At 45.8% G+C, this 24,907-nt stretch overlaps 1 protein-coding gene across 1 annotated transcript in view; it reads right to left on the bottom strand.

The window, feature by feature from the left end:
- The window catches only part of SATB2 (SATB homeobox 2), a 177,489-nt gene extending 176,562 nt beyond the window's left edge, over positions 1-927 (bottom strand). Inside the window, exon 1 of the mRNA XM_016131054.2 lies at positions 694-927. The gene's annotated coding sequence lies outside the window, so the exon portion shown is untranslated. The remainder of the gene's footprint in view (positions 1-693) is intronic.
- Positions 928-24,907: the final 23,980 nt, after the last annotated feature.

Raw genomic sequence — 24,907 nt, 5'->3', positions numbered from 1 at the left:
GGAAATTCTGATCCCGTGCACCGACTGCGGGACGTCGCCTCAGCCTGGAGAGCCCCCGGCCTGGCCGAGGTCCACTCGTCGCACCCACCCGATGGGCGGTATGCGCGCGGCCATCCCCTAAAGAGTAGGGTCCTGGGAGGCGGGGGACCCTCTGGAAGAGAAAGGGTCCCAGAAGCGAAACCTGCCCCTGGCCTAAGTCTCCTTGCCCAGATCCCGGAGAACCCCGCACCCAGGCACCGCCCACCAAGTTCCAAAGGAGCGGGAGAAGACTCCGGAGGCTGTCGGAGCCCAGCCGAGAGAGAAAGCCAGCTGGACAGTAAACCTTCAAGGAGCCACCCTAAGAGTTTTAGGCAGCGTTTTCTTTTCCCTACTTTTTATTTCTCAAACCCCATCCTCCCCACCTCCTTAAACGAACGAGTAAGAGAAAATGCGCAATTCAAGTCTGTGAGAAAAAAGTGGCTCGAGTAAACCAACTCGTGGTGGTAGCTAAAAAGGGTTTTGGCTGCAAAGAAACAAACTGTAAGTTTGATCGACAAACTTTTTTCTTTATAAGTAATATCACGTTGGAATGGGAAGGGGATGTTGCAAAAACGAACTGCCATGTCAAAGTTTGAACCCGCTTTCAAAATGGGGAAAGGCGCATTTCTTATTAATATATCTCAACAACGATAACAATGCTGTTTGTTTCCTTACCTCGGTATTGAACTGCAGAATCCTCCTCCGAATCAATGTCCAGAAACTTAGAAGAATTGGTGATATTAGGACTTCAGTACTTCTGGAAAAAAAAATGCAAATGGTTTAGCCAGGATCTTTCCTGTCTGATTCGTCACTATTATTATATCTGATGATGCGAATGGTTGGAGCGATTCAATCTTAAGTCATTAATGAGCTATTTTATAAACATCGCTGTTTGAAGATCATTTACATTTTGCAAAGGATCACTTCGCTAACCTCACAGGCTTATGTCAACAGCATGATTACAGAACTTAAGTCACACTCTTATAAACAACATAGCCTTATTGTTAATCGGTTAATATTTTATAAAGTGTAAATATTTTATTATGTTTTGAAGGGAACTATTGATTCTAAATTATTAAACCTCTGAGAGAGGAGATTTAAATAAAGTATAAAATTAAGTACAATTAAATGTACATTGTGGCTAGTATGTTTTCAGATTCTGCACCCATTTAAATTTATTGATTTTCTCTTATCAGTTTCCTCGTGTCCGTTTTTGACATGAAAAAAATCTATCATTTTAGACAAAAGAGTTCAAAATATTTAAAATTGCATTTAGCACAGAGGGAAATGTGGAATACTATGAATTATTATCAGAAGTGTATTTCGAATATTTGTAGATTTGTTTAGTAACACATTTTACAATTTTATTTCGATTTTAAAAAGGAGAACTCTAAGAAGTTTTGTGATGTATACCTAGTGTGTTTTTTCCCTCGAATTTTGTCCCTAATAAAGGCCTTTTCTGTTTCCAACTGCATAAGCTTTCACTGCACAATTTTTGTATTGACCTTATTTCAACCGAAGTGATTATTTCTAGCAGGTTTAATTTTAACAATAAGGAATTTTAAATAAGATTTTACCTTGCACTAGGATTTTCTACTTTTTTACACAGTAAATAAATTATGATTCAAAAGTTTTGTTTGGTTTCGTTTCATATTCCCCAAGTAGTTTATTTCCAAATATTTTTGAAACAAAATCATACTCAAGAAAATAACTGGTTTTAGTTACCTTTTAAAATAATAACTTGATCCAAAACGCATTTTCGTGCATTATGTGATAGTTTGGGGCAGTATTCAAAGCATAAAGTTCACAATGGGGACATTTTTATCTCTCAGCTTGCATCTCACTGACTTTTTTTGTCGGGAATCTACTCAAAATTTCCTCCCTTCTCCCCGCCCCCAATTTTTTCCATGCCATTTAGTCAAAGTTCGCCTGTCTTTTATAATCACACCGAGAGTTGTTATTTTAAAAATCAACGGATCTTTATATGGGCTTAAATGTGCATGTTTTTCCTTCTTTCTATGTTCTCCCCTTTTCTCTAACTCTTTTCAGGCCTTCTATTCTTTTATGGCCTGCACTTTTAATTACAATGTTTCTTGATTTCTGTGTCTGGACACCGAGACTTTTGCTGTGCTAGCCCAACCTTCCTTCACCAATGCCCTTGCTAGACCGCGTAGGCCCAACTACCCCAGTCGTAGGGTGCCGAGTGCCAGGCGTGGGACTCCTGCTCTCGGCTGGGCCACCGGGGCCTCTGAAGGCCCAGCGTCCATCACCGAGTTCCCTTGATTTCAAGTCCGATCATCGTGCAAAGAGGCTCTCCCGGAGGCACGCTGCCTCTTAGAGAACACTGGAAAGTTGTGCTGCGATTTCCCTCCACTGCCGCATGCACGGGGAAAACTCTATGGGGACTGCCAGCGTCAAAAGCCACCAACGGTTCCTAGGTACCCACACTGCCCTGCCTCTACCCCACTCCCACCCACCCACCCCCACCACTCCGCCCCAGGCTTGCTCTACTGGGGGCTAGAGAAGGGCAGGAGGGAATCGTTTCTTTCACATGAAGCTCACACCAGTTCTGAAGCCAATTTCCGCAGCGGATTGTCGAGGGAGAGTTGAGCGACCAACATTTTCGCGGATCGCTTAACTACGCCGGGCCTGGATGGGTACTTGGATGCGCCAAGGGGACCAGACCCCAGGACCAGAATGCCTGGAAGAGAACGCGCCTAGAAGGCCAGATCGACTAGGGTGGGCTTGAGCCTTTTCCCAGACTGCTCTGGGGCGTCTGGGGACTGACCCGAGCACAGGGGGCGGGGGGGGGGGACACTTACTTTGTTAATTCGCACTCCTTCCTCGTTGGCATCAGAGCTGGACAAATCCCAACCCGCGCCAGGCAAAGATAAATTACTCCTGGCTCCCGCAGAGACTCAGGGGGCCTGGGCGGGGGCGGAGCGGTGAGGAAGCTTTCGGGTAGCCTAAGGTAGAGGCGGTGGAGGTCCTGCTCTCATCCTCAAATGAACGAGCCCTGCGGCCTGGGCAGAGATGAGTCCCAGGGAGACGACTAATTGGGAAGGAGTGATGGTGAGCGTTAGATGGTGAGCCGAGCATCCAAGAGGCCAGAGGGTGGAGAGTCAGGGGAACAGACAATCCAGAGGCCCAGAGGACTGGAGGGGACGTGCGAAGGTCAGCCAAGGAGCTTCGGGGTCCCAGATGTAGGGAATGGGAGAGAGCGTCGGGGGTTGGCACTGCCTGCACCAGCGGGAAAAGGAGGGGTCGTGTTTCGAAGCTAGTGTAGTTGTTAGGTCTAAAGTGTGGGTGTGCTTTCGGCGCGGCCGCAGGCTGGGAGGCTCGGGAAGGTGGTATGACTGTGGGCTCCTAGCACTACTCCAGCGACACAAGACGTCGCCCCCGGGGCTCCCGGATCCCTTCATTTTTTCCAGAGTCAAGAGCTTAATAGCTACATCTCCTGCAGCAGCGCAGCGAGAAAATAACTGCTCTGTTAGTCTAGTTTATAAAAAATAGAAATCGACTTAAAACGACTGGGTTAATTAGACAAAGGGGGGAAGAAAACGAAACGCCAAAGGAGCCGCTGTTGCCTCTCCGTCCCAATCTCGGGGCGGCCGGGTTGGAGACAGAGTCGCGCTCCGGACCCGGTATGTGTTCTGTTGAGAAACACAGAACAAGGAAGAGGGGGTCCGTCCCATTTCCAGTCCCCGGGCCCAAGGTGGCAGCGAAGAACCCCACAGCTTCGACTCGCCGTCACGGTCCCGTCACCTCCGAGCCCGGGTCACTGCCGGCGTCCAAGACCGGAGCTGAGGCGCGCTCTCCCGACAGCGCCACCGCGTGGGCTGCGGCCCAAATCTGCGGCTCCTGTTCAGTCCGCAGCGTCCCGGAATCTGCCCTACTGCGTCGCCTCAAGTCCGCAGGATAAAGATGCGGCGGGGGATGGGCAGGTCCCCAGCCCGGGACACAGCCGGACCACCCAACACAAAAACGCGCAGGGCAAGCAAAACGTTGCCACCCTCAGTTTGCCCCAACCCCTTGTAATGAAAAGTACACCTGGAACGTCCAGGCCATCCGCACCCCAAACTCTGGGCAGACCAGCCTGCGTGGCGAAATCCGCGCCCTACCCTAGCTGGGGCGAGCGAGCCCAGAAAGCCGCTTCTGAGGCGTCCCAAGCCTCAGCCATTCTGGGGGCGCTTTGCACCTCTGGGCCCGCGCTAGTCTCGATCCGCGCGCGAGAGAGCCAGAAAGCCTGCTGCGGGACCCAAAGTCGCAGGCACTTACTGGGACCGAGGAAGAAACGGGTAGTCGGTCTGTCCCACGGTCCAAACCCGTCTGGAGTAGCGGAGAACCTCGAAGGCTTCCTAGGCGGGTGACTTGCCTGTTCCCTTGGTCTCACGAAGCCCCGCCACACCCTCTCAGTCCTGTCAAGGCTTGACCCCAGGGCTACAGCCCAGGTGTCTGTGACAGCAGTGTCCTGGGGCTCAGTTCGTCCTCATCCCGCGGCGCCTTGCCTCTGGGCCCTGCAGCCAAGCCCAGCTGAGCTAGGCATCACCTTGCGCTGCCCCGGCGCTATATCAGGACTCGAGAGTCACCACGTCGGGCTTCGAGGACTTCAGTAGGTAGATTGGAGCTTATTTTAAAACAAATTCAACTGTTTAAACGCGCGCGCGTGCGTACACACACACATATTTTGTGACTGTCAGCTATTGAAAAGGACAGCGACCCTCAAAAATGTAAATTCACCTGGTATCTTCCCAATTACAAAGCTCCCAGCCCCACGCAAAACTAGAGAGAGCCCTGGACGCCTGGGCGGTCCCCTGCCGGGCGGCCTGCGACCGCACCTTTGCAGGACGACCAGCTTGCCAGGCTTCTGGCGGGGCACAGGGCGACCCGCCGGCTGAGTTCCGGCTCTCCGCGTCCGCCTGTCCTGCTCACCCACACCCTTGTTCATTGGCTGCGACCTGTTCGTTTCTAAATTCTAATATCCATGGGCCACGTGGACCTATTTCCAAGCGTGCTAGTTTGGCACCCCTGCCAAGTGGCTCACCTTCGCTCGCTGCGCCTGTCTCTGCACCGAGTACCCAGGACCCAGCAAGGGGCTGCGGGTCAGGGCACGGACGCCGTCTGCTCACCTCCAGGAGCCGACAGCGGGTGCCTGCGGCGTCGCTCGTCCAGCCCTGGGGCTGATTTAAATAACTAATAGGCTTAGAGAAATTTTACGAGGGGAACTTTTCCTTTTAGTATCAATAAAGCCTAGTAATTGGGTTTGTTGGTTACCTAAGCTCGGAGTCTCTCTCTCTCTCTCTCTCTCTCTCTCTCTCTCTCTCTCTCTCTCTCTCTCTCCCCCCCCCCCCATTCAGAAGCAACGTTTTTTAAAAATTGGCAACTATGTGTGCGTTTGTATGTGGTGTGCAAGTGTGTGTGAAAGAAGTTGTTTGTGTTGAAAGTCCTTTGCCTGGAGAACAATCATCATTGCTGCTCTGTACTGAAGGGGCTTGAAAGGTGAACTTGTTATTTCAGAGGAGAAACATGTTGACAACAATTCAAGCCTCACAATACAAGTATAATCTAAGGGTGTCTAAAGATTTTTTTCTTTGGGAATGACAAAGACTTTTGCAGTGCACCCCTAATAGTTTGCATTTTAATTAACTTTCACTACATTTTGACTTCCGCTTCTGGGTTGTAGTGATACCTGTTGTTTTCCGTAAAAACGTCTATACTATAATGCATTCTAAATTTTTGTTTTTTTATTTTTTTAACCTTTTTGAGAGCATGTTTCTAGTTGTGAAGAATGTTTCCACCTGGAAACTATGCCTCAGTTAAAAAATATAAAAGACCTTTCATGAATAATAACTGCCAATAGCCCATTAATTATGTCTGCAGAGTTGGTACCTGTACAAAATCTCAGAAATCTAAAGGCAATCTAAGTACATTTCTCTATAATCATAGCGATGTATATATTTTTAATTTCTGTTGTATGGAATTTTAAAAATCTTTTAAAGGACTTTTTAGAAAAGCATTATGATAAAATTTGCTTGAACTTAAATTTCTTACCAGATACAACATAACTAGTGTCTGTCAATGTCAGCCAAACGAAATGAAGAGTATTTCTGAATCAGATTATGGCTGGGGTCAGAAGCTAGTCAATGAAAGGCGATGAGAATCTAAGTTTGCAAACCAAGGACGAGTGGAAGGGAGAGAAGCCGCTCCTGAAGTTCCCAGGAACACATCTAAACCTGTATGCTCATATTTTCAGTGTTTACATATATAGAGAACGTTTTTCCTTTCCACTTTTAGTTAGAAAATTGATGAGCTTCCCTTAGTTCGTCTTGTTTTAGGCTGCGAGTCCTAAAGTCAGCCAACGGTTGCCTTCTGCGAGGTAACTTCCGAATACCCGGAGTTATTCATTCAGGGATAGATCTAGCCCTTTACATAGTCTCTGCGGAGGACAGCGTCGTGCCCATCCTTCTCAGCGCCGCCACTTCCCCAACCTTTCCGCCGCACCCGCGAGCTAAGGAGCTAAAGGCACCACAGCGCCTTACCCTGATTTCCCTGCTGGAGATCGGCCCCAAGGTCGGTGGTTGGCGGCAGAGGGAAGAAAACTTGAACTGTAGGTTTATACTTCTCGTTTCCCGTTTTCTCACAGGATTACAGACAACCTTCCTTCTCATCTGCTCCCGGCCGGGTTCCTGTTCCTACCTATCCTCCTCACTCTTGTCATCACCAAACTCCTAGCGCCCCACCGCAGTGGCCACGTGTTGGGGCACTCACTAAGGCAACTCCTTGTCCCCGCAACTGGCCATGTTAAGGACGCGTTCTCCAGCGCTGTCCTCCGAGTACCTGGAAGTCGAGTACGGTGACAGGGAACGATGAAAGGACTAAGAAGGAAAGCGCAGGACTGAGAAGTGTAACTCAGAGCCTCAGTGATGGGCATCTCAGCCTTTCCAAGCAACCGAGGGCTTCCCCTTCCCTCCCAGCCCTTCTACTGAGGGTCCCTAGGGAGCTGCTCTGTGAACCCAGGTAGTCCCCTAGGTTTTAAGTTCCCCCACCTCCCCTCCTTCTGCATAACCTCCCTGCTATCTCATGTTTTGGTTTCTGAGGTCGTGGAAACTCCACTTTTATTCTTTTTCTGTGTTTGCCTCATTTACAGTCCGTTTTTAAAAAGAGCATCCCCTAAGCCTGGCTTCTGCCAGACCCTGTGCGATCTCCCCAGTGCTATGTGCAGAAGAGATTTGTCTGTTTATAGCACGTTTAATTAAGACAGTTATGTGCCTGAACTCTTTGGACCCCCCAATCAATGCATTTTGATTTTGAAAGTCAAATAGAATCACGTCTTACACTTGTGGTGCCCCCGTTGGCCACCCAGGCTGAGGACGGACAGTTATCCGTCTATACTAGCCTGGATCTGGGTGAGTCTCCTGCAGAGCTTGCTTCCCTGCTCAGCCCTTGGCGACCTCCAGTTGAGTCCTCTGGCAAGATCAAGGCTTTCCTAGAAAGGGTGTGAAAGGCTTAACACCCAGAGTGCTCCTGATGGCCCTTAACTAAAGAGCCAGGAGTAAAACTACCAAGGATCCAGCATTCTGGCTGCCAAAAAGTGCTCCAAAGCGCCAGGCCATACAGAGTCCTCCTTCTCCTTCACTGGCCCCTACCCAGCCGTTTTAGCAGTAAAGAAAGCAGGGGAGGCAAGTCTCTCCAGTTGTTCATCCAGTAGCAACCCCTCCCCCCAACTCAGACTTAGGTGCTGGGCTGCAGCTGAAGCGTTTTTCTAATTTGTCATCATTGGAAACCTCAGACAATTGGAGTGTAAAACTTTAAGGGCTTCCAGGGATATGCTGACATCGGGCACTCAATGGAAGGGGCGGGGTTGTGGGGGGGGGGGGAGGCAGGGATATGAGACAGATGTCTCAACTTGCTCCCCTGGACTTTTCTTCCTCTGCAGCCTAGCTGCACTGGTGCAAGTGCTGTCTACCCTTATCTCCCCAACCCCACTGGCCTCCTGCGCAATCTTATCACTTCTTCGGCCCTCAAAAAATAAAGGAAGAAATAGTGTCAAAGTCTCTCAGTCTCTTCTCCAATGTTGTTCTGGGACCTTGGACACAGAGGCCTGGGCCATGTTGCCTGTGGTACTCTGTGTAATCATATGTGGTGTATATGCCTCTACTATTCCTTTTGGTCCTCCACTTCTGGCCTCCCAGACCAGCGTCCACATCCTGCCACCCATATGGTTCTGACCCCAGGGAAGCTGCAGACTTGCCACTGATTTCATCATACCATCTATAATGATCTCTGTGGTTTTCAGTAGATTTGGAATCCAACAGAGTAACCATATTTTTTAAAACTAATTTATTTTTTAGGAATTTTGGCTCTTGAAACATTCTGAGCATGTGTGTGTGTGTGTGTGTGTGTGTGTGTGTGTGTGTGTTGGGGGGCGGGGTTCCTCAGAGGAGTTGTCCTGAAAGCCGCTGGGGGCAGACACCTTTGCTGTTGCAAAGGCCTTGACGGAGTTGGTTCTGCGGTCTGTGTGTGCCGCAGCTCCTGGGCCACGTCACTCTCCCTCCAGCAGTAGAAGGATTAGGTTTGAGGGTAAAGATGGGAAGGGAGTTTTTAAAATTTGTTTTTATTGCCGGGGAGAACTAATCCCAGCACCAGAAGGGCGCAGCAATTGGTCCCAAAGCCTGTGACTTGCCCCTCCTCTATGTGTCAGGAAGCAGGGAGTGACAATGTGGTGTTAGCTCTGGGAACGCAGTCTGGCAGGACATTGGGCTTCACATCTAACAGAGACCCAGTCCCCCTGCTTGTGTGTGCATCTTGCCTTGGGTGTTTGCACCTGCCTGTGGGTGTGGGGGGTGCTGGACTGGTGTTTATCCCCTCTGGCACCGTCTTCCCCAGAGGGGCTCGGTTTGTGAATGTAGTGAATGAATTCATGAAGGGGCTGTCTCCGTTAAATGGGCTGTGTGCAGCTGCTGCCGACTGCCTCCTCCCCTCCTCCGAGCAGGGGTGAGGTGGCCCAGGAGCCCCGCCAACGCCCCCCCCCCCACCAGCCGCCCCTCAGGCCCTGGCAATCTCTGCACTTTGTCATCACGCCCGAGTATTTGACATTCGCAATTATCTGCAAATACCCTGATCGGTTTGTATATGAAACACTTTTTTTCCTGCCTAAAGGTTGGAATCTGGTAAGTTTCAGACAAGTGGTTGCGGGGGGAGGTTACCCGGGGGACTGTGGGGGACCAGCCTGGTGAACCCGACTGGCGAGGGAGGCGACAAAGAAGGGAAGAGTCTGAGTGCTGCCCCCACCTCCCCCAGCCCTGCTCCAAGGAAAGGCGGCGCGGAGGTAAGGAAGGGCCCAGGCGGCGACCGTTGGGTCTTCTTTTGAAAGGAGCACTCTCTAACTCCTGCAAGCGGTAAGCTGCACGGAGAGTGGGGATCCCACCAGAGGCAAGGCCGGGAGGTTAATCATCTTGAAAACCGGAAAGGGCGCTGCCCGGCCTGGTCGCCATCACTGAGAGTGTCAGTCACCAGCTCTCGACCCTGCCGCAGAATTACCTGCTCAAAAAACCGTCCCAGAGAGCCCTCTTCTCTGAGCTCTTCCAGCCCTTAATCTGCGGGAAGTAAACCTCGTCCTCGATCAAAAGAAGCGGATGTCCTTTTGACCCTCCTCCGCCCCCAGACTTTTCCTAAATCCTGGAGGGCAATGCCAGTCCCGGGATCACTCACCACCGCTACATCGCAGCTTTGGGCTACCTGCCTATTACACAGCCCGGCTACAAAAAGAGAAGTTGTGGTGTGGGCAGAAAGAATTAGTAGAGAGATTACTTGGCAGACTCTTCTGCTTTGGGAGCCCGATCCTGGCCCCTGGCTGAGCTAAGGGGCCTGGGGCTCAGGGACTAGGAGACCAGACCCTGGCCGCGCGAGATGCACATAGCCTTGGTGCCCCACTTCGCGCCGGGTTCCGTATCTCCCTCGCCAACGAGCCGAACCTCTTTGCAATGGATGTATCAGCAAGTTTAGAAACACCAAACTCTTCAGTGAAGCCTCCTTCCTCGTCATACGCTTAGCTTGCAGCTCTGCTACAGACACTGGGTTTAGCTGCTTTTCACACATATTACTTAAATTTTCCGGAAGAGTGGGCGGGGGAGCAGGTTAGAAAAGGGGGAGGGGGTATTGCAACACCTTCAAGAAAAAAAATGCGAGAGGAGGGGAGTTTAGGAAGTCTGTCTCTGTAACAGACCAACTGCCAAATCACTGGCGAATTCGGAAAAGGAAGAGAGAAGGAAGAAGCTGGCGGGGAACGAATCCCTTCCTCCTGCCCCCAGCTCCCTCCTAGCATCCCCAGGCCAAGTCACCCGGGCTGAGAACCGAGAATGCTCTGCTGGGAGGACATCGGCTCTCCCAGCTTCTGTTCAGCCCATGTGGGCAAGAAAGCGTTACGGTCTCCCTTGGCGTCCTTGACCCACGCAGAAAAGGCAGCTGAGGCGACTTCTCCACTCACAAATCGCATCCCCCTGCCTGAGACTTCCCAAGAAGCAGCCCCCATCGGCCTCCTTTCCCCGGACTCCTTGGAGCTCGGTCTGCGGTTTGAGTCCACCTGCGGACACCCACCCAGCCCCTGAGATTAGGCCCCACCTTGGCCATGGATGCCAAGGTGGGGGTACGGAGGCCCCGGGCTGAGTCGAGGCTGGCAAGTTTCTGCCTGGGTCGGTATGCCGGGGCGGGGTTGCGGGGGAGGGGGTCATGATCTCAGCGGAGCCGGGCGCGGTCTGCTGACACCCGCCGCGCCTCGCACTGCTTCCCTGAGCGCCCTCCTCCTGCTGAGGAGGCAAAGGCAAGGTGCACGAGGGCAAGTCAAACCTTTACCCCTTTATTTCTTATCATTTTTTTTCATGTCCATATCTTTGTTAGATAGATGTACGACTGCTATATTCTAGCGATTTCTCCTACATAAAATGCCCCAGGGAGTGGGCAAGACTGCGAATTTGGCTTCCCAAGTGATCTTCAGTATTCCATTTCTTACTAACCATCTCGCCTGTGGGGACCCAGGGCAGTGCCTACTTTGGCAGAATTGATGGCCGTTCGGTCCCAGCGGAGTGTGCAGCGCCCAAACTTGCGCCTCCGAAACGCACCCTTGCTGGAGCTCCTGCACCGCGCACTCCTAACCCAGCCGCCGGCAAGCTCAAGCACGTGCAAGAATACCCCCTCTTTGAAACAAATTCGCCCCGCGAATTTCATCCCAAACGGCTTTGCCTTTGGGGCGCGACTCTGGCCCAAGTCCCAGAAGAAAAGTCCTGAAAGTGAGAGCCAGTGGCTCAGGGACTCCTCTGCTCACCTGGACTTGAGACACTTGAAGGCCCCAATTACCTATCAGTTGTATCAGGGCTGACGGGTGCAAAGTGGCTGCGCCCTGTAGAGGTGCTCACTCCCGGGGTCCATGTCTCCGAAGGCATCTAGAGTTGAGGTGGGTTGTGCTGACTACCTGCAGCGTGCCCGGATCCCAGGCCAAGATAAGGCGCGCGGTGCAACGGCGTTACTGCCTCTCCAGGGATCGGCACTGACTTTGTTAGTAACTTACGGAGCGCCTCTGAACACAGAGAGCGCGTTTTGGGGCACCTCCTTGCACACACCCCACCCAACCCCTGCTTTCTGGGCCTCATATCTTTCCCACCGCCCCCCTACCCCCCTAACCCTTGCCCCTTCTGTTAGAGGCACGCGGCGGGCACTCGGTTTACAGGGCCGCCGTTTCAGATGTTTATTCGCAGCAAATTGCTTATGCAGGAAAATGCTCGTTACCCGGGCGGAGAGCTTCCGCCCTGCTCTGGCCAACCCTGCCGGCGGCAGCTTGCTGATCCCACCCGCGAAGCCACAAAGAAACCGGCTTCAGGGAGGCGGCTGTGCCTTTCTGGGCCGGGCCACCGGCGCTGCTCCGAACTCCCGGTAGGGGGAGCAGTCACGGGCTCCACGCCAGCCCAGGTCTAGGCCTTAGGTTGGCGCTGCTGCCAGCGTCAACCCGGAACCCGCAGCGCAGGCGGCCTCCTTACCTGCCCTCCAGGTGCTCGCTGCCAGCAGAGAAGGGAACACAGGGCCGAGCCCGCTCCTAATTCCCGGTTGTTGCACAACAAAGAACAGAGGCGAGACCAAAGTATATTCTTTAGGTCTAAACATAGTTAAAGAAATTTGTAAATGAGGAGATCGCCTCCTTTACCCATATCCAATGGAAAGAAACAAAACAAGAGAACAAAGCAAAACAAAATATAGGTAGATATATAGTGATATATATAGTTCCACAAAGTTTGAGCCAATTTTAGGCGATCTAATCCCTTCTCACTGTCTTTCCAAGTCGTTTATTTCCAAGAGCGTCAGACAGCCCTCGCACAAAACAGGAGCTCAAATGAGACCTGTGGACTTTGCTGCGGTAGTATTCTCTTCCTTTCTGACTCCATATGCTTAAGATATGACCAATGTTTAGAAAACAACCCTAATCCAGGGTCAAGGGCAACCCACAGGCCACCCCACTGTGCCCGGTGTGGCTGCATACCTGTGCTGAGGGGCCAGAGATTCCTGGTAATACTCCCACAGATAAAAGCCTTCAAGCTCTCCTTTTACAAAAATATACACAGGAACCCACAACTCCTAAGAGCTCTCATAAGACTAAGTCATCAAAGTCTCCTTAAAGAGAGTAACAAATGCAACGAATTCCACACTTGTAAGGAAACTTAAAAGCCATCTAGTCTAACAGTTGTAGTTTACTGGTGAGGAATTTGAGCTGAATAAAGGCAAAGAATTCCACCTGCAGCTGAAGAAGACCCTTAACCCTGAGCTGAATCTGGAATTCTCCTTTTCTGACCCCCAGTCCTGTGTAGTTTTGACTGCAGGATACTAGAAATGAATTTTACAGTTGTAATTATCCTTGTAATTATTATTTTTCCACATAGTTTAGGATTCTTTGTAAGACAAACTCCTTTAATGATGTTGTAGTAATAACAAAATCTGTAAGGTCTGTGTGAAAAGAATATTACAGTTGGCTTAAGAGAGGTCAAATTCTAAAAACGAAGTTATATATAGCATTGAAGCATTTGGAGAAAAGATTAAACAAAAAATAGTTGTATTGTTTTACCACAATTTAAAAACATTAAATATGTGCAAATATGCAAATGAATGAATAAAAAAGAGCAAAAAAAATGTGCGCTTGTTGGTATTATAATGGCATTCTTCCATGTTGTATAATTTTCCTCCAAATATCAGATCTAATTTAGTGCATTTAAGTGTTAGTTTATAGATTTTTAAGTGTTAAATTCTGGTGTCATTTTTAAAGATCAAGAAAAAAGAATATAAACATTTTAAAATTCAGATTTGAAAAAATAAAATCTAATTTATAAAAAGTTGATTTAGCCATAGTATAGGAAATATGAAGAGAAAAGAAAACAGTCCCCACTGACTTTGTAACAAATCCTGAGATTAAATGCTATTTTATCATTCTCTTCATAATTACCCTCTTTTTATTTTATGATAAGGTCGACATAAAAATTATAAGGCTACTCCACTATTCCTTTTTTGTATCTGGTTCACAAAGGCAAAGAAATACATTATCAAATAGAAATGTCTCCGTCTCTTTCCGTAACTAATGTCTGATCTTTAGTAAATGGTGCTGTGATGTCATTGAAATGGGTATTGGACAAAGTACCAATTGATTTATTGATTTCCCTTCTTCAAGTCCTTTGGGAATTAAGAAGAAGGAAAAGCAAAGGTTGGCTGAAATGTGCAATACTTATTTTATCATACACATACAAAAATTATATTTGGCTGATAAAATTGACGATTTAGAAGCATTGCTTCCAGAAATGCATAATGGAATGACATGCAGGCCACTTAACTGATAAACTTATTTCTCCCCCACCCTGTCATGGTATTTGCCCTTCTAATTTTAACCTTTTAGAAGTCAAAAAGCACCAAGTTTTCAGTCAGCCAATATACGATGGGAACAGAAGGAAAAGAAGAGGTTCTGGTGTCGGAGAGGAAACAGAATAGTCATGTTTGCTTTCAAACACAAACTCCTTAAGTCCCACCCTACGGCCCTGTAAACTGGGTAATATTACTGATGACTGGTGCTTGCTGTGAATCTCACAAGGTGCCACTGTGATTCTGGGGTTGGAATGACTTCCCACCTGGATGGGGGGAAGATCTAAGAGCTTCCTGTGATCTAAACCTGAGGTGGCTCACAGCAGACTCATGGCAATAAAGAAAATAAGGCTGCTCTGGCTGCTCTGATTGTCTTTGGTTTTGTAGGAGAGGATTTCAAAGCCAGGCTCTTTTCAGCCTCAATCACGGAACCATTTCACTGAACCACTTTTTTTTTTTTTTTTTTTTTTTTTGAGGAAAAAGACTTTTAATCCGAATCCTGTTAAAAATGCCACTAAACCACGTGGAGAATCTCTGCATTGTAACATCTGCCTAGGAATTACCACACACAGATCTACAGCAAAGATACAGCCTTTCTGTATCTACAGTGAAGCTGAAACTGTATGAATAAGAACAAACCTCAGACTTCCTCTCCTTTGGCACTCTGTATGCGTGAGCTGCATGGAATAACAGGGAAGATTCACTGTGATGCATCCTCAACACAACTGCATTTTACCTACTGTTTTCCCTGTTCCCCCCTTCCACTTCAAGAAGAGTTGAACACCTTTACCTTCCAGAGCTTTCTATTGACTTAGCTTGATCCTCTAGGTTTAGCAACATGATCTAGGAAATCCCTACTTGCTAAGGTGAGTAGACTTTTCTTGGCCTTGTGTCTCCAGGAGCAGGCAGAGGATAGGGTGAAGAAAGCTTCTTTCTCTCACTCCCAGGAGAGGATTATGCTTCCAGAATGCATGGTTCATTTTACCCTCATCGTGGGCCCCCTTGTTGAGGCTGGAGTCTAGGCATTCTCTCCCCCAAGAGAAACTGGATGGGGATACCCATGAAGAAGGATCTAAACATTGTGTGCGCTCCTCTCCTCACCCCAGGGAAGGCTAGTGGTGAAGAAAATGTTAGATAGGGAAGTATCACGGAGAGGAAAGGAGAACTGTGACCACTTTTAAGGAGGTTATGTAGTGTGTACTTAGAGCTGATGCAGGAAAAAATTCTTTTTTAAAAGATTAAATTTATTTAAACAATAGTGTCCATCTTTCTGCAATGGTAATTTTAATGACTATTAAAATTATTAAAATTTCTGTGAATATTGAGGGGAAATGAAGCATTACGCTTCAGAATTTTAAAACTACAAGGTAATCACATTCTGTCTTTGCCACCTACTAGCAGTGTAAACTTAGAAAAGTTAGTTTACTTCTTGGGGCCTCCTTTTTCAAATTTGCCAAGTGGGCATAATATCAAGAGCTATCTCATAAAAGTGTGAGGATTCAATAAAATACTACGTGTGAGTTGCTTAAAACACTTCCTGCAACATAGTAAAAACTTTGGAAATGTCCACTACATTATTATGATGTGGGACTTGTAATCCAATTGGCTCTCTCTCTTTTTCTCTTCATTCTGCAAGTCACTCAATGTGAACAAGGAGCTGAAGAGTGGATTATATTGTTCTCGTCGATTCATTTTTCTTAAAGGTAAAATAACACAAAGACTCTTACGTCACTTCATCATCAGTGAAGTTTTTCTGAATTTATTAAGCATCTCTCTGGAACCTTTTCCATAGCTCCTTTGTGCTCTTTCCTCCCCTACACCAGAAGCTCCTCAGCTGGTGAGATTACCAGGACTATCGGTCATTTCAAAGCCTTCTATGGAGGGCTATGCTCAGGCAGGTAGAACTTTTAGTCATTCAGTCTCAGAGATAAACAGCATTCTCCATCCAGTTTATAAATTCCTATGTCATTCTCATCGTGAAGAGATTTTTCTTTGGACTGTGTTCTTTTAGTGACACTGAGAGCACTAGTATCCCCAGAAGGGGTGGTGAAAAAGCAGAGCATTCAGGAACAGCAACGATAAGCCAGTCTCTTCACTTACCTGGAAGAGCAATTGCAAACCCGGGAATTCTGCTTGAAGTCTTAAAGAAACTTCTTCTCCAGACTTTAGCAAAAGCAGAGCAGATTGTAGGAGTCAACCGCCAAAGACCCACTTCCCTCCTCCTGCAGTTTTGTGTTTCTTTGCCTGAGAATTTCTTGAAGTCCACATGCTAAGCCAAGTCAGCTTTCAGCTGGTTGGCAGGCTCATCATACACCTGGCCTACCATTGCCAATGACTGGAGATGTTGGTAGTAAAATGCTGAGCAGCGAGGCCGAGGAAGAGAATGCTGGAAGGGAAACACCCAAGATGCTGTTCTGTCTGGTTCTCACTTTGATTCAATGTTTTGTCCTTTGTGAGCTCTGCTTAGATATTTACATCAGTTTGAAACATTCATACAATAAAATTTCAGTGACCTTCCAGACCATGTTCACTCCCACAAACCAAACAGAAATTGATTGCTTTTTACCAGTCAAATCTCTACTGCAGTTTAAGGGAAGACACAACCAACCAGCTGGGAACACTTGTCCCAAGATGAAAACCCTTTGGTTCTTTGGGGTGGGTTGGGTTATTATAAACTAAGGCGTAACTATGGAGCCTGAGGTATCAACTCTCTCACTCTTTCTCTACCCTCCTGCAAAACAGCCATATGTTTTTATTGCTCCCGTAGATATTTTCAGTCCTGGTGAAGAGAGAATGAGAGAAAAGGAATGGATCCGGATATAGCCATGAAACTGGATTGGCTGAAAGGCTCAGGTTTCTGCTGACACTGGGGACCTTGAAACACAGATCACAGAGCCATTTCCACTCAGCAAACATACTAAGATGCCATTGGGTTCATACATTCTATTTCTCAGCTACTTTCAATCTCAAGAAATAATGATAACTACAAAATGATAGCTATGAATATTACTAAGCACCTTATGTGCATTATCTCATTTAATCCTTTAAACAATACTTTGAGATATGTATATACTTTCAGATATAACATCTGAATTTCACTTTTAAAAGTGAGCTCAGAGAGATTAAATAATTAGTATAAGGTCACACTGCTTATTAAGAGTTGGATTTAACCAGCAGATCTGAGCTACTCAGACTTTCTGTCTGGTTCTGTCATCAGCCTAACAGTCAGAGATGAGTTTTTATTCATATGACCTTGTTTAAAGGGACCATTTGCAATCTATTTGAAGTGTGTTTTTAGACCAGGGACTGCTCCAGGCATATTAAAAAATACATCACGTGTACCTTCTAAGAACTTACGATCTCAGGTGAACTATTAATAGGACTAAATCCTGCTTAACAACTCAGATGATGGACAAAATATATGAGTAAACAAACAGATTTCATAGTCCAAAGTACGATAGTAGAAGTTCATGTTTTGAAGTGACAATTGTAGAGGAGTAGCCTATTTAGAAATCCAGGCTTAAAGGAGGTGTGATCACTCTCTCAGTGATGGCATTTGGAGCCTGCTTCTTGGAAGAAGAGGTAACTTAAATGCTGATAGAATTGAGACAGATGAACACAATGATGGGGAAAGGAACTTGGTATAGACAGTAAAGTGTACAGTCCACTAAGGTCATTAGATGATCTTATGAGGGCAGTGGCCAGAACAGCCAACAAGAGTCACATGGAGAGTGATTGGTTGGCAGGTAAGGCAAAGGTGATGTTTTCCAAGGTCACATAGTCAGCTCATTATGGATACCCCAAATGCCCCCATTAGATTTTTATTCTTTTGTATTCATTTATGATTCCCACCCCTACGAAATCTTCTTTCAGATATTTTGTAGGAAGAGTGACCAAGTGGTCTGACATATGTTAAATCATTCAGCTAAGATGTGAATAAAGTTCTCAAAATATAATTATCAATGGATTACCTCTTACGTGTTTAGAACTATGCCAGATGGCGTGAGGAAAGCGAGAAATTTAGAAGCGCTCACCCTAATCCTTACAGAACTTAGAATTCATTTAGGAGACAAGATTCACTCTGGGAAAATAGCTGGCAACAACTGAAAGAGGATCGCCAACTTTCCAAGGGGTGTGGTACAGATATAAATAAAATGTTATATAAGTGATATGTTTAAGAATTAAAGTAGTCCAGAGACGTAAAATTTTAACTAGCTCTAGAAAGGTGGCTAAGACTTAAGGGAGGACATGGTTTGACAGGAGCTGAAGCTGGGTGCCATGAAGAAACTAACAGCCTAGATTCAAGAATTGAAGGAGAGTATGTTCGGTAGAGTAGAACTATTTAAGGATGTCTCAAGTATTGCCAAAGGGGTATAGACTAGATGAAGAGAAGAGAGCCACAGTAGCACTCAACTGCCCACTGCCCCATGTCTGAGGCATTTGAAAGTGACTTTGTCTTTTTAGTATTACAAAAATCACACATTTATTGTAGAGAAATCTAAAAGTAACTGTGAGAAAAACTCCAGCCCCGCCCCCCCAACAACGACAAAAAAAAGAAAGAAAGAAAGAAAGAAAGAAAGAAAGAAAGAAAGAAAGAAAGAAAGAAATGGAAAATTTTTAGAAAAGAAAAGAAAAAGAAAAAGAAATACAAAACCTCTCTAATAATTCCACTTGGTGGAGAAAGTTCATAATAAAAAGGATTTTGAGGTGAAGAAAGTTCATAATAAAAAGGATTTTGGAGAATCATCATGGCAACAATGTGCAGGGCGTCTCTGAGGGACAAAAGGCTAGTGGCAAGGAGACAAGTTAGAAGGGCAGCAAGCCTGTCACAGAATCCCGAGGGCCAACCCAGAGCAGTAGGAATGGGAATGGGGAGGAAAGTTTGAATTTGAGAGACCTTCCAGAGGAGGCTGCCGTCAGGCATTCTTCTGATAACCGAAATGTTTCAGAGAGCTACATCCTCCCTTCCCCCCAAACCTACTTGAGTCCCAACTCCATGGCATAGATCCTGGAATCCTCATCTGAATTTTCCCATCTCAATTTTTTCTTCCAGAGCCTGCATCACTTAGCACGTCACAAACTGGCCCAATTTCAGGTCAGTTGCCCCAAAGTAGGCTAAAAGGATGCTAAAGTTCTAGAAATTACAATCTACATGAGAGAGAAAGTGTTTTCCAGCTTTTCAAAAATTTTTTGTGGATCCAAACTTTTGGACCGACCTCCTAAAGTCATCTCCAGAGTGAGCAGGTGTAGAGGGGCTCCGAGTCGACCGTGTGCTGGAGGAGCCTCTCTCTTTCAGGGAATGGAATGTACCACACAATGGTGAAAGCAGCATTTGTATTTCATAATGCAGTACAGCACTTCCTTGTTTATTCTCTCCTTCCCATCAGCAAACAACTTTTCTCAGTTGCTTCATGGTTCTCCCAATCATTTTCCAGCTCTGTCATACATTAGCAATCCTTTATCACTCTATCAATAACCACCAGCAGCCTCCTTGCCTCTAAATTACTTCTGAATCACAAGCCAAGAACCAAACTGTTTTGGGAGAAGTTACTTTTCTAGGCATTTAATTTTTTTTCTTTTCTCTGAAAAGTGGGGTGGACGACTCTCCAGAAATATCAGTACTTATATTAACAACAATGTCTATTGGCTGTAACAGTAAGGAGTTTGGGACAAACTTCAGGTTTTCACTGAATATTGTTTTTCTTTATCCAGTCACATGACACCTACATTTCCCAGCTCTCCTTGCAGTTGTGTGTGAACATGTGACCAAATTTCAGCTAATTAAATTTTTGGTCTCAATTTTAAAAGAATCAGGCATGCATCTTCTGGTCCAGTTTGTCTGTACGAGAAAATATAATTACTGGAAAAAATACTGAATCTAGAAAAGAGATTTAAATGTTAAGGGTGGCAGATGGTCCTACCAGTGCTGTATTCCTTTCCTCTGGGCTATTTCCTCGAAGAGAAACAAGCTCCTCTCCTGCTTCAGCCATTCTGCTTAGGAGTCATTTCCTTAAGTCAGTTGGCTTGTAGCCCAACTAGTTTTATCCTGTTTTATATGTAGGGAAACTATGAAGTCAAATAACTTCCTTAGTTACATTCTTACAATCTTCCTTGGTGATATCGCAGCAGAACTAATAGATGGGGGACTATACAGTCCTACAAAAGACTTGAGAACTGGGGAAGTATAGTATAAAAAATGAATTCTGGCCAGGAAGTCAGAAAAACTGAATTTTAATAATATCGGTTACTATTTACTTAATGTTTACAATAAGTATATAAATGCTTCATACTTATTATCCCACTTAATACCTTTGAGGTAGATATGTTTTTTTTTTTAATCTTTATTGTGCAGATGAGGAAACTAAGCTCAGAAAAGTTAAATAACTTGCCCAAAGTCACAGGACAAATAATTGTCAGAGCCCAGGTTTGGAGCCAGATCTGATACCAGAGCCCGTATTTGGGACCATGATGTTGATGCTTCACTATCTCTAGTTCTTATCCTAGGTTCTTATTTAGTTCTTATTCTAGGCCTAGTTCTTATCCTAAGGCATTTTCCACTTCCAGATCTCATTTCCTTTAATTAGAAAATGAAGGCATTAGACAGGACCCCTGCTTGGACCTCCTTTAATTCCAGCACCCCGTTGAATGACCGCGGTTCTAAGTCTAGCTGTGCGATGGTTTGCCAAGATCTAGACAAGTAGCTGAACCTATTTTTCCAACATGTACCATGTCAGTGATCATGGTGATCTGTAAATAAATCACAAAAATACAGATGCAGTCAAGGCTAATAAAACAATCCTTGGCATTGACCAAAGTATTATTGCTACTATTTCCCCAGCCCTCTGATTCCCTCATTTTCCTGCCTCACATTTCCTGCTAGTTGTTGGCTGCCATCTCAAGACTAACTGCCTTAACTCAAACACATAGTGGAAACTCAGGGCTTGTTCCAGACCCTCTAACTTTTCCATATCACACCATACCCACCAGGTGAACCCTGGCCCTTACTTGTGAAGTCATCATCATCATCATTATCATCATCACCACTATCATCAATCTACTGATAGGAAAGCTCTTATAACCACTGATTCCTTAGGTTTCCTCCCCTCCCAGCAGTCCAGCTCTACAGAACTGACAGTTCTTCCCTGTCCCGCCCTAAAGTAGCAGGCTTTCAGCACCCTCTGCTGGGCTCTGCCTGCAGCTCAGAACTTCCCTCTGTGGAAGAATCGCCGGACAGTTCAGAGAGCTCTCAAGGAGGTGCCTGAAGGCATTAAATAGAGGCACCGACTTCAAAGGCAATCCTGCAGAGTAGAAAGCAGTGCTCTAATTATGCTCCTTCCCTGGATCCCCAAATGGCAGTTTTCCAAATCTTGACTTCAGGCTCGATTTTTAAGGGGGCAAAATTCCTTGAATTCAGGCATCTGTGGACCACTCATCCTCTGGCCCACTTCTGTGACCCTCTATACACCAGCAGAAATCATCAAAAACCAGAAGCCAAGGTTTCCGATTAGATCATCCATTATCTATCCCTAATTCTGTCACTTAACAGCTTTCAAATGTTGTTTGTTTCTTAGCTATAATATATGGATAAAAATCTATATATGTCTTGCTGTGACAATAAAAAGCGACAATTTGCTGAAAAGGACATTGAAAACTGTAAACTACTATGCAAAATCCAGTTATTCCTTGTTTGATATCGATGTCCATGCACTAATCCACAAAGACACTTTAGGAAAACTATAAAACAAGTTCTTCTAAATAAAATGTATTATCTGAAAGTTTTAAATCAACCAAATCAATAGAATTATTAGCCTTCCAAGCCTGACTGGGATATTGAGCTCATATGAAACATCTCATAAATCTACAGTATAGATTTTTACATGTAGAACTTGGGATCCGAAGGTGCAAGGATCACCTCAGAAGTTAATCCCAAACCAAATCTAGTTATAGTCATAGGAGTCTGCACCTCATCCCTACTCCATTCTCCTACCCTAGGAGCCAACGAGAGAGAAATCGACCAACTGATTCAAAGCATGTGGAATGGGAAGGGAGGAGGGGAGTCCCTATGCGCTTAGCCAGGCTGCCAACCAGACACACGAGAAAGTTTTTGTGACTACCCCTGCGTTGAGGCCACCCTTTCCACCTAGAGACATTTCTGCCTTCGAAGGCTCATTCTTTTGGCACCTCTGCCCATGCACTGGACTTCAGCGCCCTCTAGGGCGGGGTCTGTCCTCCTAGCCACTAGAGCAGTGCTGTCCAATAGCAATATAATGCCATGTATGTAATTTAAAATGTTCTTGTAGCCATCATTTAAAAACTAAAAAGAAACAGAAGTAATTTTAAGAATAGATTTTATTTAGCTTAATATAGCAAAATATTTTTATTTCAACATGGAATCAATAAAAAAATTACTGAGATAGTAAGTCTTCAAAAGCTGGTGTGTATTTTATATTTCCACTGCATCTCAATTCAGATGAGCTGAATTCCAAGGGCTCAAGAGCCACATGTGGCTGGTGGCCACTGGATTGGACAGCACGGCACTAAAGTGTGTCACCCCGTGCCACTTTGTTTCCTACATCCTCAAAGCCACATTTCCAGGGCTCTCAAAACGCTGTTGAGATCTCCTGATGGAAATGTCTGTGCAGCCCCTCTACTCTTCCTTGTCCCCTTAATAATGACCCCAAATCACACATATACACACGCATACAAGCACACTTAAACTATTTGGGTTCTTCCCTCTCTTCTTACTAACTAAAGTGTTTGAGTGGGAAGAGTGGCTTAACCCCTCAAAAATGTTATTATGGTGAGAATTTCAGGTCAAGTTGTGGGAAGATAGTGCAGATGTGCTGGGGGTATGGGACACTCCAGCAGGGCCCCTCAAAACAAAAGGTGTGGGTTGCTACCTGTCTCCTTTTGAGTAGAGATGGGTCTATTCAGTGCAGTGGCCAAGACAGGGTATAACTAGGATTCTGTGGATTTAAGGGTGGCAAGTTCATGAATATAATCACCTCTAGTGTTTCTTGGCTTTCATTTAATTCAACAAGAGTGTGTTGAGTATCCATCAAGTATTCTGCTAGACAGTGAAATCTCTGAAAATAGGACCTTTTTTCTCTTCCTCATCTCTGCGTGGCCGATGTCTCAGTTGGGGTTTTCTGTACAGCGTCAGTCAAAAGTAAAAGACATTTGATGTTTTCATTTTCCTATGTAGCTTTATTTCAGGTAAGTAAACATTTGGGGGGCTTTCTTAAGCGTACAATCCACACTGGTGGCCCTTTATGCCTGCCTGGGGCTTCCTGGGTGCTTGTGGGAAGGAAACTCCACAGCAAAGGCCACAATTCAGCCTCCATAGTCTCACAAAGGTGTGAATTGAGGTCACCAGATCTTCATTATATCACCAGATCTTCATTATATTGACTTTTACAATATGGTAATTTTCATAGAGAAAAAGGTGGGCAATTGCTAGGATTTTAACACAGCTTAGTTCATTTCATCTTTAGAAACCCCAGGCAGTGCTCCAGGCTGGGCTGTAGGGAGGAAACAGTAGGAAAAAAGGAAGACCCGAAACCCCTGAGCAAGCAAACCCTTTGGGTTTTTATAGCCCAAGTGGCCAAAAAAGATATTTGTACTCTTAGAAATGCATCTTGAGTTTTCAGTCCTTACAAGGTGCCAAATTACAAGTATAATTTTGTAAACTACAAAATCACCAGCTTAAAAAACAACATAAAATAGCCAGGTGAAACATCCCACACCGCACTTTGTAGCTTCTTACAGAGGAATCCCGGGGGGGGGGGGGGGGGAAGAAACTCTCTGGCCTGGAACATTTCTCAGGGAATCACAAACCGGAACTTTGGAAAACAGAAATGTCTGGACACCGCATATGTGGTCCATGTGAACAGGGATCAATCCTAATAGATTGTGCTCCAAAGGTTCATCTGTAAATCCACTATCGGAAACCCAAATGCATTTTCCCATAGAAACATTATTGTTGATTAGGGTCCCGGCCTACCTGCGAGGACTGTTTAACCCCGCAGTGTTACTGAAATATGATACTTTCACCATGAAAAGAAGTAGGGTGCTATGTCATTGCCACATTAGGAATCAAGCACTAGGGAAAAATAAATAAATGTTAAAAAGAGCTTGACATTCAGAATTAAAGGTGAGGTCAGAGGGAGATCTCATCTATCACCTGCCACCCCCACAACAGAGTCTGTGACCCAGAGCCCCTGCTCCACCCACCCGCTGAGGGCTTGGAACTGTTCCCTCCAGGCCCTCACTGCCTTTCCTGTCTTCCGGGAGATGACTGAAGAAAAATTTTCCCCAGTGTTTGCCACCAGACAAATGCAGTTTCTTCCTCTATACTGCCCCCTCCTGGAGAAGGGTGCTCTCTCCTGAAACTACTGTCCTGGTTGAACTTGCCTCCTTCCTGAAGAGGTGCAGAAAGGAATCCCCTTGGAAAGACTCAAACCAGGGAGGGGAAAAGAGAAGCCCAGGAATTATTTTCTGAGTGAATTTCTTCACTGAACGTGGTTAGGACAAGTCAAAAGAGCTGGCGCTATTCCCTCAACTTAGGAGTAGTGCTGGTCAGGGAAAGAATTCAGGAGAATTTTCAGTTGTTCAATAATGAAGCACTTATAAATATTAATCTAATATCAGTGAAGTTGACACATGCTACACTTTATAGTTATTTAATAATCTGTGTTAAATTCAATGTCGTAGTTTTCTTTTTGTATATTAAAATTTTTTTGAGATCTCAAAAATTTTGTCAGGTCCCAGAAAAGCTAAAAAGCTGTAAGAATTGAGCCTATGGCCAAGCGTTCCTCGCTTCCTGGGATACAGCACAATTCTCTGTGTGTCCATTGGGTTGTCCCTGGATTGATGTTAGCCTAAGTATGGATCATGTCAAGGTACACCTGACGTTACGATTTCAGGAAATTTTCCTGTTTCAGTACCAACAGCTGGATACATCTAATAAGATGAAATAGAAAAACTGGCAGCATGCAGCAAA

Source organism: Rousettus aegyptiacus, unplaced genomic scaffold, assembly GCF_014176215.1.
Source record: "Rousettus aegyptiacus isolate mRouAeg1 unplaced genomic scaffold, mRouAeg1.p scaffold_m13_p_2, whole genome shotgun sequence".
In the NCBI taxonomy this organism is placed as follows: domain Eukaryota; kingdom Metazoa; phylum Chordata; class Mammalia; order Chiroptera; family Pteropodidae; genus Rousettus; species Rousettus aegyptiacus.
The sequence above is the reverse complement of the archived record's forward strand: the minus strand, read 5'-3'. Positions and strand labels throughout refer to the sequence as shown.